This window comes from Globicephala melas, chromosome 3, assembly GCF_963455315.2.
Source record: "Globicephala melas chromosome 3, mGloMel1.2, whole genome shotgun sequence".
In the NCBI taxonomy this organism is placed as follows: domain Eukaryota; kingdom Metazoa; phylum Chordata; class Mammalia; order Artiodactyla; family Delphinidae; genus Globicephala; species Globicephala melas.
This window is the reverse complement of record NC_083316.1, coordinates 138738680-138753397: the sequence shown is the minus strand read 5'-3', so window position 1 is coordinate 138753397 and position 14718 is coordinate 138738680. Positions and strand designations below refer to the sequence as shown.

The 14718-nt window shown below is 40.8% G+C and overlaps 1 pseudogene; it reads left to right on the top strand.

The window, feature by feature from the left end:
* The first annotated feature begins 1786 nt into the window (after positions 1 to 1786).
* On the top strand, positions 1787 to 3664 carry LOC115844264 (afadin- and alpha-actinin-binding protein pseudogene; annotated as a pseudogene).
* The last annotated feature ends 11054 nt before the right edge of the window (positions 3665 to 14718 follow it).

Sequence of the window (14718 nt, the reverse complement as noted above, 5' to 3'; positions counted from 1 at the left end):
GCCTCTAGAAGTTGGGAACAGCCTTCAGTTTATAACTAGCAACAAAATGGGGACTTCATTCCCTCAAATGCAAGAAACTGAATTCTATCAACAACCCTAATGAGCAGGAAATTATTCTTCTCTAAAGCCTCTGCAAAGGAATGCAGCCTGGAGACACTTTGATTTTAGCCCATTGAGATCTGTGTCAGACTTCTGACCTACAGGACTGTGAGATAATACATTTGAGTTGTTTAAGCCACTATGTTGGTGGTTATTTGTAAAAGGTACCCAGAAAACCAATATGCTATCTAAAGTATAATATCCTATTGTGGTACCCAGATCATCTTCCTAATGCCCAAATATAAGAGATTTAATATGACTTGTATTATCATTTAGTTAGTACCACCCTGTGCAATGGAAATTCAAATGCTGCTTGCTAAAATCAAATTAAATTATATCTCACAAATGGAAAATATAAAGACTCTAATGTCCTTTTAGGAAGCTGACATTATTAACTTAAGAACACTGACTGGGACATTGGGTAAAGGAAGAAAATTATTAGCTTTGTTTTAGATCAACAGTGTTAATATGCCATGCTGACCCTTAATCATCTCCCAAGAATTGCTCTTGGCAGGAATTGGAAAATTGATTGTTCTCAATTTTAAAGCTTAGCCTTGGCAGTCTTGAAGTCCATGGGAGTTCAAGGAATATTTAGATCTTTTCAACTAAAAGATACTCCAAAATGATAGGAATCATAACTAATAACAGAATCACTTCTTCCAGGTAATGCAGGCAACATTAATAGCCAAAAATAAAATGGTTAGTTTGGTGCTTCACTTGTATTAAACGATGGATGACCTTATCCTAGGTATCATGTTCCAGTTGTAGTTAATTAACTTTCCCAAAGACACAATAGCAAAGAATAGCAATTCAAGTGAGGCAGGAGATCACAAAAACTGCTATGGAAGGCACCAAACTAAAGAAAACTGGGAGCATTCAGCTCATAAAGCAGGTCAGGAGGAGATCCATGATCTAACTTTATAAATCAATAAAAGTATGGCGTCCTATTTTAAGATGGTGGATGGAATACATGTATCAAATTTTGTTTCCTCCCAAAACCCCAGTGAAAAATACTTAAAAAAAAAAAGACATAAAATAACAAGGACAGGAAGAAGAGGAAAGGAGACAACAGTAACAAAATTTTGGAAGCTGGAAAGCAAAGGGAACTATGGTAAAGGATTTAACCAACCCCCAAAAGCTGAGTTGTAGCCAGTGGTTGTGAGAGCTGAGAACCAAAGTAATTTACTCTGAAAATCCTTAAAAGACTCAGGACCAGATACCTCCAAATCTTGGGTGAAAGGGAAGGAAGAGCATAAAGAGAAATGAGTGAAATCAGATTCCCAGATCCTCTCCCCAACACCTCCAGATTTCTGAACATCTATCCTCTGGAGAGTCTTTTAACACAGATGATTTCTGGAGTGGAGTACAGGAGGTGAGATGGGCAGGTTGAGGATGGAGGTACTACACTGAAGACAGGAGGAATAAGTGAATGTATGAAAGCTGAATGCTAACTTCAGGACTTTGAACTGTGTGGGGGCACTAACAGAATCTAGCAAGGAGTTCAGTATCTTGGGTCAAGGTCTCCACTGGATGAACTGCACACCTTAAGAAAGTCTATTATGTAGGCTGCCTGTGTGGACCCTCGGAGCTGCGCGAGCAGGTCTAGGACAGCCAAGCGGTGCGTCTCCGCCGCACCCAGGGGCCGTGATGCCTACAGAGTAGAGTGAAAGCAGCTGGGCTGAATGTTTCACCGCTGAACTGGTTCCTCAGGTATCCTGGCTCTGGCGATTGCTATGGGAGATTGGATGACTGTTACAGATCGAGGTCTGTCTTCAGAAAGCAAAAATATCTCTCAATATACCTCAGAAACAAAGATGTCTCCATCAAATTTATACTCACAGCAAGTGCTATGTTCTTCAATACCTTTATCAAAAAATGTGCACTTTTTTTTAGTGCCTTCTGCACATAACAGAATATTGAACAAAGTATTTCATATCTTGATCAGGAATTGACTACTTTCGGTTTTCCTTCATTATATGAAGAATCCAAAGGTAAAGAGACAAAGAGAGAATTAAATATACTTGCTGTTTTAAATTGTATGAATGAGCTACTTGTACTCAGCAGAAGAAACTTCCAGCCCAGAAAAATGTGGAAACACAGAATCTGAAACTGGGAAGCGATATGGACCATCTGCAGAACTGCTATGCAAAACTTAAGGAACAACTGGAAACCTCCAGGACAGAAATGATTGGTCTTCAGGAGACAGACAGACAGTTACAATGCAAGAACAGGAATTTGCATCAGCTACTGAAAAAGGAGAAAGATGAGGTGCAGAAATTACAAAATATCATTGTAAGTCAAGCTACTCAATATAATCATGATATGAAGAGAAAAGAGCGTGAATATAATAAACTAAAGGAACGTCTACATCAACTTGTTATGAACAAGAAGGATAAAAAAATAGCTATGGAAGTTTTAAATTAAGTGGGGAGAGCTGATGGAAAAAGAGGCTCCTGGAGGATGGGTAAAACTGAAGCCAGGAATGAAGATGAAATGTAAAAAATTCTCTTGAATATTGTCAGAAACAAATCCTAATGGAAAATGCTGAGCTTAAGAAGGTTTTTCAGCAAATGAAAAAGGAAATAATCTCTCTTCTTTCTCCCCAAAAGCAGAAACCTAGAGAAAGAGCAGATGATAGTACAGGAACTGTTATCCCTGATACTGAAGATGCTGGGGAACTGAATAGAGAGAGTGCGTTTCACCTTTCCTGTGCAACTGTGAGAGAGCAGCTTACCAACAGCATCAGAAAACAGTAGAGAATTTTGAAAAGTCACGTAGAAAAAACTTGATAACCAAGTTTCAAAGGTACACCTAGAAGGTTTTAATGATGAAGATGTAATCTCACGACAAGACCACGAACAAGAAACTGAAAAAACTTGAGTTAGAAATTCAACAGTGTAAAGAAATTATTAAAACTCGGCAGCAACTTCTACAGCAGCAGCTCGCTACTGCATGTGATGATGACACCACTTCACTGCTACAAGACTGTTACTTGTTGGAAGAAAAGGAACGCCTCAAAGAAGAACGGTCCCTATTTAAAGAGCAAAAGAAGAATTTCGAGAAAGAAAGACTAAGCTTTACAGAAGCAGCTATTCGCCTAGGATTGGAGAGAAAGGCATTTGAAGAAGAAAGAGCCAGTTGGGTAAATCAACAGTTTTTAAATATGACTACCTAGGACCACCAGAGCTCAGAAAATGTGAAACTTTTCAGTGCGTTCTCAGGAAGTTCGGATCGAGACAACCCTACAGTACACTCGAGGCCATGGCAAAAGAAACCTCACGGTGTGCCTACTGGGTCTCCAGTTTGCAAGTCTAAACTTATTAAATCTCTTCCTGCTTCTCCTTCTACTTCCGACTTTTGCCAGACACGTGCCTGTGTATCTGAACATAGTTCAATCAATGTACTAAATATAACCCCTGAAGAATCTAAGCCATGTCAAGTTGGAAGAGAATGTACAAATCAGAAGTGGAGCGTGGTATCAAGGTCTGGATCACCGGAAGTTTGCTGTAATGGATGCTCCTCGACCCACGCAAATGCTCACGTAGAGAAGGATGACTTACCTTAGACATGTGAACTGGGATTTTTCTTTTTTATCATTAACATGTTCATCGAATTTCCCATCTGAGTTGAAACAGGGTGTTTTATCATTAACATGTTCATCGAATTTCCCATCTGAGTTGAAACATCTCTAATAATTTAAGATGGTCTGTGTTGTCTGGACTTCCCTGTTCCTCCCCCAAAGAGCTAAAATGTTAAATCTATTTAGAAGGATATAAAAGCTTTGGATATGTATTTTTAGTAACAGAAGCACCTGGTTCTGTGAATAAAGGAATGTATAGACGTTTCGATGGAAACAAAGCACTAGAATGAGTTTCCTCTTATAGGTATTAAAAATACCACTTTTAGGAAACTGATTATTGTAAATATTTAATTTTGTCTCATATATAGTTGGCATTGGAAGTTTAGCCTTTCCTTGAAGGTATACTGCAGATTTTTAACAAAGCAAGTTATATATTTATTATGTTTAGTGTGATCTGAAATACCCTCGTTCATATGTTTTAAATAAAGTGAAATTTATGTAAAAAAAAGAAAAAGCCTATTATGTAAAAGATAAACTTGGCTCTCTAACAGTGGCCCTCTACATTACTAATTCTGGAATCTCTAAACCATATTAATCTCAGTAGGAAAAGGATGGTATGAGAGTCCCTGGAGGCTATGAGTACTGCCTGCGGGTCACCCTTCTGTCCCTTCTATCTCCAGCATCTCAAGGGAGCTTAAAGGCAGTGATGTGCTGATGTACTTAGTGCTCTGCTCCCTCTGGCAACACTTCTTTTGTGATAAAACTTTCTGATTCACTCTCCCTGAAACAGCTTAATAGTACAGATCTCAGGCTTCTTCTCCAACTAGCCACCAGACCACTGGCAGTCAAACCTCTGCCCTCCAAGCAGGGGACTGGAAGACCCTTTTCTGAGGAATCTGACCTGCCCAGAAGGAAAAACCTGAAAATAATGACATTGGGAGCTCCCCCAACTAACGGGAAGCACTCACATTGTCCTAGAATAGTTGTTCTCCTTTGGGATGACTTTGCTCCCAGGGAATATCTGGCGATGTCTGGAAACATTTTTGATTGTCAAGACTGGAGGGGTGTGGCTGGTGTCTAGTAAAGAGAGGCCAAGGGTGCTGTTAATCATCCTACGATACACAGGACAATCTTCCTACACAGATACTCAGCAGTTCCAATTAGCCTTTCAGTGTCTCGCTCTCAATCATGATCAGACAGCCAAAGATTACCAGACAGCTTAGCAAAGCCTCTAACAGAGAAGAAAACAGACTAAGCACAATCAATCAAATAAAAGCAGTTTGGAGGAAACATACCTTGCAGCCAAAAAAAAAAAAAAAAAAAAAAACTAGAACAAAACTATCATTAATAAAAAAAGAGATAACGCAGTCCATACATCCATGAAACATAACAATGATGTTCTTTTTTAAAAAGGAAACATTGAGAGAACGTAGGTTCTTAGAAACTAAGATGATAACAAAAAGAATAATTTAGCAGAAGTGGGGAACATTTTTTTAAAGTTAACGCAGTCTCCCAGAATAAGAATACTAAAAAGACAAATAATTAAAAAACAGAGATGAAAATCAGAGGATCAGTTATTGGTTTCCTATTGCTGCTGTAACGTATTACCACAAACTTGGTGGCTTAAACAACACTAACTTATTATCTTTCAGTTCTGGAGGTCAGTAGTCTGAAATGAGTTTCACTAGGCCAAAACCAAGGTGTTGGCAGGGTCATGCTTCTTCCTGAGGTGCTAGAGGCAAATCTGTTTCCATACTGCTTTTTCTGGCTTCTGGAGGCTGCCTACATTCCTTGGCCTGTGACCTCCTCCTTGCATCACTCTTGCTTCCATTATCACATCTACTACTTAATTTCCTGCTTCCTTCTTAACAGGACCCTGTGATTACATTGAACCCACGAGGATAATTCAGGATAATCTCATCTCGTTATTCTTAATCACATTTGCAAAGTTCCTTTTGCCACATAAAGTACCATTCACAGATTCTGGGGATTAGGACATGGGCAAGTTGCGCTGGGGGCATTTTTTGGCCTACCACAATCAGATTATGAGGCGTGATATCCATAAAGTACAATGAAAAAGAAGATGGAGAGGAGGAGATAGTAATGAAATACTGAAGGCTTTAAGTTTAAAGACTGAATGGGGGCTTCCCTGTTGGCGCAGTGGTTGAGAGTCCGCCTGCCGATGCAGGGGACACGGGTTCGTGCCCCGGTCCGGGAGGATCCCACATGCCGCGGAGCGGCTGGGCCCGTGAGCCATGGCCGCTGAGCCTGCGCGTCCGGAGCCTGTGCTCCGCAATGGGAGAGGCCACAACAGTGAGAGGCCTGAGTACCGCAAAAAAAAAAAAAAAAAAGACTGAATGGGCTAAGGGCTAAGCAAAATGAATGAAAATAGACCTACAACAAGGGGCACCACTGTAAAATTTCAGAACAGCAAAGATAAAAAGAAGATTCAATAAGCTTCTAGCGAGGGGGAACAGAAACATACGAAGGACAAAAAAATCACTGTCTCTGGACTTTCAAATACCAACATTGGAAGTACAAACAATGGAACAATGTCTCCAAAATCCTGGGGGGAAATGTTTCCCCTGTTAATATTTTATGCCCAACCGGTCAAGTTTCAACAGTTTTATCCCTTATAGACCCTTTCTCAGGAAGCCACTGAAGGATGTGCGACCACAACTAGAAAGCACAATAAAGTGACAGAAATGAAATGCAGGAAACAGGAGACTCAACACAGGTGAGACAAAGGAAATTCCAGGACAACAGAGAAGGGAGATCAGAAAATACAGGGCAGCAAGTCCAGACTGGAGCAACATGACTAAAGAGAGTAGGCTGAGACCTATCTCCAAGATGGTGTTTGCAATCCTATCATGTTTGTTTTAAACCTGAGAATGTCAGATGAGTCTGGCCCAGTTTGTTCTGTTTCTGCTCTGCCCTGCATGCTGTGAAGCCTGGAATTGGCTTAACCCCAAAGAATAAGTGCTACCTACCTCTGACAGCTAGATGGTACGCCACAACAAGCTGAGAAGCAGAAAACACAGAGCAAGCCAGTCCCTGTTACCACATTCTTTCTGGCCTTCCAGACCTACACAACAGTAGTTGGTCCAATTTTCCCAAGACTCATTGACGCCCTTGCCCACTGTAAACTTGCAGGAAAGCCGAAGTCAGAGACATTCAGTAAATCATCTCCTGGGAGCTGTCACCTTACAGTAGCAATATTATCCTTTTCTTCCCTGGCTGTGTGCTTATTATCCGTTTTTCAGAACTAAATAATATATAGTTGGGGGCTTCCGGGAAGATGGTGGAAGAGTAAGACGCGGAGATCATCTTCCTTCCCACAGATACACCAGAAATACATCTACAACTGGAACAACTCCTACAGAACACCTACTGAACGCTGGCAGAAGACCTCAGACCTCCCAAAAGGCAAGAAACCCCCCACGTACCTGGGTAGGGCAAAAGAAAAAAGAATAAACAGAGACAAAAGGATAGGGACGGGACCTGCACCAGTGGGAGGGAGCCGTGAACGAGGAAAGGTTACCACACACTAGGAAGCCCCCTCGCCGGCGGAGACTGCGGGTGGCGGAGGGGGGACGCTTCGGAGCCACGGAGGAGAGCACAACAACAGGGATGTGGAGGGCAAAGCGGGGAGATTCCCGCACAGAGGATCAGGGCCGACCGGCACTCACCAGGCCGAGAGGCTTGTCTGCTCACCCGCCGGGGCGGGTGGGGCTGGGAGTTGAGGCTCGGGCTTCGGTCGGAGCGCAGGGAGAGGACTGGGGTTGGTGGCGTGAACACAGCCTGCAGGGGGTTAGTGCGCCACGGCTGGCCAGGAAAAGTCTGGACCTGCCGAAGAGGCAGGAGGCTTTATCTTCCCTCTTTGTTTCCTGGTGCGCGAGGAGAGGGGATTAAGAGCGCTGCTTAAAGGAGCTCCAGAGACGGGCGCGAGCCGCCGTTAACAGCGCGGACCCCAGAGACAGGCATGAGACGCTAAGGCTGCTGCTGCCGCCACCAAGAAGCTTGTGTGCGAGCACAGGTCACTCTCCACACCCCCCTTCCGGGGAGCCTGTGCAGCCCGCCACTGCCAGGGTCCCGGGAGAACGCACGGCGCGCCTCAGGCTGGTGCAACGTCACGCAGGCCTCTGACGCCGCAGGCCCACCCCGCACTCCTTACCCATCCCTCCCCGCGGCCTGTGTGAGCCAGAGCCCCTGAATCAGCAGCTCCTTTAGCCCCGTCCTGTCTGAGCGAAGAACAGACGCCCTCTGGCGACCTACATGCAGAGGCGGGCCCAAATCCAAAGCTGAGCCCCTGGGAGCTGTGGGAACAAAGAAGAGAAAGGGAAATCTCTCCCAGCAGCCTCAGGAGCAGCGGATTAAAGCTGCACAATCAACGTGATGTACCCTGCATCTGTGGAATACCTGAATAGACAATGAATCATCCCAAATTAAGGAAGTGGTCTTTGAGAGCAAGATTTATGATTTTTTTCCCCCCTTTTCCTCTTTTTGTGAGTGTGTATGTGTATGCTTCTGTGTGAGATTTTGTCTGTATAGCTTTGCTTCCACCATTTATCGTAGGGTTCTATCCATCCGGGGTTTTTTTTGTTTTTTGTATTTTTTATTTTTAATAATTATTTTTTAATAACTTATTTTACTTTATCTTCTTTCTTTCTTTCCTTCCCTCCCGCCTTTAGACGATGAATCATCCCAAATTGAGGAGGTGCACTTTGAGAGCAAGACTTATGATTTTTTCCCCTTTTCCTCTTCTTGTGAGTGTGTATGTGTATGCTTCTGTGTGAGATTTTGTCTGTATAGCTTTACTTCCACCATTGGTCCTAGGGTTCTATCCGTCCGTTTTTTGTCTTTAATTTTTTTCTTAATAATTTTTTATTTTCATACCTTTATTATATTTTCTCACTTTATTTTATTTTACTTTATCTTCTTTTTTTCCTTCCTTCCCTCCTTCCTTCCTTCCTTCGTCCCTTTCTTTCTTTCTTTCCTTCTTTCTTTTTTTCCTTCTTCCTACTTCTACTAATTCTTTCTTTCTACTTTTTCTCCCTTTTATTCTGAGCCATGTGGATGAAAGGCTCTTGGTGCTGCAGCCAGGAGTCAGTGCTGTGCCTCTGAGGTGGGAGAGCCAACTTCAGTACACTGGTCCACAAGAGACCTCCCAGCTCCACATAATATCAAACGGCGAAAATCTCCCAGAGATCTCCATCTCAACACCAGCACCCAGCTTCACTAAACGACCAGCAAGCTACAGTGCTGGATACCCAATGCCAAACAACTAGCAAGAAAGGAACACAACTCCACCCATTAGCAGAGAGGCTGCCTAAAATCATAATAAGTCCACAGACACCCCAAAACACACCACCAGACGTGGACCTGCCCACCAGAAGGACAAGATCCAGCCTCATCCACCAGAACACAGGCACTAGTCCCCTCCACAAGGAGGCCTACACAACCCACTGAAGCAACTTTAGCCACTGGGGACAGACACCAAAAACAACGGGAACTACGAACCTGCAGCCTGCAAAAAGGAGACCCCAAACACAGTAAGATAAGCAAAATGAGAAGACAGAAAAACACACAGTAGATGAAGGAGCAAGATAAAAACCCACAGACCTAACAAATGAAGAGGAAATAGGCAGTCTACCTGAAAAAGAATTCAGAATAATGATAGTAAAGAAGGCCCAAAACCTTGGAAATAGAATAGACAAAATGCAAGAAACATTTAACAAGGACCTAGAAGAACTAAAGATGAAACAAACAACAATGAACAACACAATAAATGAAATTAAAAATACTCTAGAAGGGATCAATAGCAGAATAACTGAGGCAGAAGAACAGATAAGTGACCTGGAAGATAAAATAGTGGAACTAACTACTGAAGAGCACAATAAAGAAAAAAGACTGAAAAGAACTGAGTACAGTCTCAGAGACCTCTGGGACAACATTAAACACACCAACATTCGAATTATAGGGGTTCCAGAAGAAGAAGAGAAAAAGAAAGGGACTGAGAAAATATTTGAAGAGATTATAGTTGAAAACTTCCCTAATATGGGAAAGGAATAGTTAATCAAGTCCAGGAAGCACAGAGAGTCCCATACAGGATAAATCCAAGGAGAAACACGCCAAGACACATATTAATCAAACTGTCAAAAATTAAATACAAAGAAAACATTAAAAGCAGCAAGGGAAAAACAACAAATAACAGACAAGGGAATCCCCATAAGGTTAACAGCTGATCTTTCAGCAGAAACTCTGCAAGCCAGAAGGGACTGGCAGGACATATTTAAAGTGATGAAGGAGAAAAACCTGCAACCAAGATTACTCTACCCAGCAAGGATCTCATTCAGATTTGACGGAGAAATTAAAACCTTTACAGACAAGCAAAAGCTGAGAGAGTTCAGCACGACCAAACCAGCTTTAAACAACTGCTAAAGGAACGTCTCTAGACAGGAAACACAAGAGAAGGAAAAGACCTACAATGACAAACCCTAAACAATTAAGAAAATGGGAATAGGAACATACATATCAATAATTACCTTAAATGTAACCGGACTAAATGCCCCAACCAAAAGACACAGATTGGCTGAATGGATACAAAAACAAGACCCATATATATGCTGTCTACAAGAGACCCACTTCAGACCTAGAGACACATACAGACTGAAAGTAAGGGGATGGAAAAAGATATCCCATGCAAATGGAAACCAAAAGAAAGCTGGAGTAGCAATTCTCGTATCAGACAAAATAGACTTTAAAATAAAGACTATTACAAGAGACAAAGAAAGACACTACATAATGATCAAGGGATTGATCCGAGAAGAAAATATAACAATTGTAAATATTTATGCACCCAACATAGGAACACCTCAATACATAAGGCAAATACTAACAGCCATAAGAGGGGAAATCGACAGTAACACATTCATAGTAGGGGACTTTAACACCCCACTTTCACCAATGGACAGATCATCCAAAATGAAAATAAATAAGGAACACAAGCTTTAAATGATACCTTAAACAAGATGGACTTAATTGATATTTATAGGACATTCCATCCAAAAACAACACAATACACATTTTTCTCAAGTGCTCATGGAACATTCTCCAGGATAGATCATATCTTGGGTCACAAACCAAGCCTTGGTAAATTTAAGAAAACTGAAATTGTATCAAGTACCTTTTCCGACCACAACGCTATGAGACTAGATATCAGTTACAGGAAAAGGTCTGTAAAAAATACAAACACATGGAGGCTAAACAATACACTACTCAATAACGAAGTGATCACTGAAGAAATCAAAGAGGAAATCAAAAAATACCTAGAAACAAATGTCAATGGAGACATGAGGACCCTAAATCTATGGGATGCAGCAAAAGCAGTTCTAAGGGGGAAGTTTATACCAATACAATCCTACCTTAAGAAACAGGAAACATCTTGAATAAACAACCTAACCTTGCACCTAAAGCAATTAGAGAAAGAAGAACAAAAACCCCCAAAGTTAGCAGAAGGAAAGAAATCCTAAAAATCAAATCAGAAATAAATGAAAAAGAAATGAAGGAAACAATAGAAAGATCAATAAAACTAACAGCTGGTTCTTTGAGAAGATAAACAAAATTGATAAACCATTAGCCAGATTCATCAAGAAAAAAAGGGAGAACACTCAAATCAATAGAATTAGAAATGAAAAAGGAGAAGTAACAACTGACACTGCAGACATACAAAAGATCATGAGAGATTACTACAAGCAACTCTATGCCAATAAAATGGACAACCTGGAAGAAATGGACAAATTCTTAGAAATGCACAACCTGCCAAGACTGAATCAGGAAGAAATAGAAAATATGAAGAGACCAATCACAAGCACTGAAATTGAAACTGTGATTAAAAATCTTCCAACAAACAAAAGCCCAGGACCACACGGCTTCACACACGAATTCTATCAAACATTTAGAGAAGAGCTAACACCTATCCTCTCAAACTCTTCCAAAATATAGCAGAGGGAGGAACACACCCAAACTCATTCTAGGAGACCACCATCACCCTGATACCAAAACCAGACAAGGATGTCACAAAGAAAGAAAACTACAGGCCAATATCACTGATGAATATAGATGCAAACATCCTCAACAAAATACTAGCAAACAGAATCCAACAGCACATTAAACGGATCATACACCATGATCAAGTAGGGTTTATTCCAGGAATGCAAGCGTTCTTCAATATACGCAAATCAATCAACCTGATACACCATATTAACAAACTGAAGGAGAAAAACCATATGATCATCTCAATAGATAAAGAGAAAGCTTTCAACAAAATTCAACACCCATTTATGATAAAAACCCTGCAGAAAGTAGGCATAGAGGGAAATTTCCTCAACATAATAAAGGCCATATATGACAAACCCACAGCCAACATTGTCCTCAATGGTGAAACACTGAAAGCATTTCCACTAAGATCAGGAACAAGACAAGGTTGCCCACTCTCACCACTCTTAGTCAACATAGTTTTGGAAGTTTTAGCCACAGCAATCAGAGAAGAAAAGGAATCCAAATCGGAAAAAAAGTAAAGCTGTCACTGTTTGCAGATGACATGATACTATACAAAGAGAATCCTAAAGATGCTACCAGAAAACTACTAGAGCTAATCAATGAATTTGGTTAAGTAGCAGGATACAAAATTAATGCACAGAAATCTCTGGCATTCCTGTACACTAATGATGAAAAATCTGAAAGTGAAATCAAGAAAACACTCCCATTTACCACTGCAACTAAAAGAATAAAATATCTAGCAATAAACCTACCTAAGGAGACAAAAGACCTGTATGCAGAAAATTATAAGACACGGATGAAAGAAATTAAAGATGATACAAATAGATGGAGAGATATACCATGTTCTTGGATTGGAAGAATCAACATTGTGAAAATGACTCTACTACCCAAAGCAATCTACAGATTCAATGCAATCCCTATCAAACTACCACTGGCATTTTTCACAGAACTAGAACAAAAAATTTCACAATTTGTAAGAAAACACAAAAGACCCCGAATACCCAAAGCAATCTTGAGAATGAAAAACGGAGCTGGAGGAATCAGGCTCCCTGACTTCAGACTATACTACAAAGCTACAGTAATCAAGACAGTATGGTACTGGCACAAAAACAGAAAGATAGATTAATGGAACAGGATAGGAAGCCCAGAGATAAACCCACACACATATGGTCACCTGATCTTTGATAAAGGAGGCAGGAATGTACAGTGGAGAATGGACAGCCTCTTCAATAAGTGGTGCTGGGAAAACTGGACAGGTACATGTAAAAGTATGAGATTAGATCACTCCCTAACACCATACACAAAAATAAGCTCAAATGGATTAAAGACCTAAATGGAAGGCCATAAACTATCAAACTCTTAGAGGAAAACATAGGCAGAACACTCTATGACATAAATCACAGCAAGATCCTTTTTGACCCACCTCCTAGAGAAATAGAAATAAAAACAAAAATAAACAAAAGGGACCTAATGAAACTTCAAAGCTTTTGCACAGCAAAGGAAACTATAAACAAGACCAAAAGACAACCCTCAGAATGGGAGAAAATATTTGCAAATGAAGCAACTGACAAAGGATTAATCTCCAAAATTTATAAGCAGCTCATGCAGCTCAATAACTAAAAAACAAACAACCCAATCCAAAAATGGGCAGAAGACCTAAATAGACATTTCTCCAAAGAAGATATGCAGACTGCCAGGAAACACATGAAAGAATGCTCAACATCATTAATCATTAGAGAAATGCAAATCAAAACTACAATGAGATATCATCTCACACCAGTCAGAATGGCCATCATCAAAAAATCTAGAAACAGTAAATGCTGGAGAGGGTGTGGAGAAAAGGGAACCCTCTTGCACTGTTGGTGGGAATGTAAATTGATACAGCCACTGTGGAGAACAGTATGGAGGTTCCTTAAAAAACTACAAAAAGAACTTCCATATGACCCAGCAATCCCACTACTGGGCATATACCCTGAGAAAACCATAATTCAAAAAGAGTCATGTACCAAAATGTTCATTGCAGCTCTATTTACAATAGCCCGGAGATGGAAACAACCTAAGTGTCCATCATCGGATGAATGGATAAAGAAGATGTGTCACATATATACAATGGAATATTACTCAGCCATTAAAAGAAACGAAATGGAGCTATTTGTAATGAGGTGGATAGACTTAGAGTCTGTCTTACATAGTGAAGTAAGTCTGAAAGAGAAAGACAAATACCGTATGCTAACACATATATATGGAATTTAAAGGGAAAAAAATGTCATGAAGAACTTAGGGGTAAGACAGGAATAAAGACACAGACCTACTAGAGAATGGACTTGAGGATATGAGGAGGGGGAAGGGTAAGCTGTGACAAAGCGAGAGAGAGGCATGGACATATATACACTACCAAACGTAAGGTAGATAGCTAGTGGGAAGCAGCCGCATAGCACAGGGAGATCAGCTCGGTGCTTTGTGACCGCCTGGAGTGGTGGGATATGGAGGATGGGAGGGAGGGAGACGCAAGAGGGAAGAGATATGGGAACATATTTATATGTATAACTGATTCACATTGTTATAAAGCAGAAACTAACACACCATTGTAAAGCAATTATACTCCAATATAGGTGTTAAAAATATATATATATAGTTGGAGATGCATACATAAATTATAAAGACAATCAAGACAGTGACTAAAACAAGAGTCACAATACTACTGCACACCCATTAGTATCACTACTATCAGAAAAACAGAAAATATCAAGTGTTGGCAAGGCTATGGAGAAACAGGAACCCTTGCCCTGTTGGTGGGAATGTAAAATGGTGCAGCCACTATGGAAAATAATATGGTGACTCCTCAAAAAATTGAAAAATTGAACGACTGTATGATTCAGCAATTCCAGTTCTGAGTATGCACCTCAAAGAATTGAAAGCAGGGAGTTCAAGCGCTATTTGACACCCATATTCACTGCAGCATTGCTCACAATAGCCAG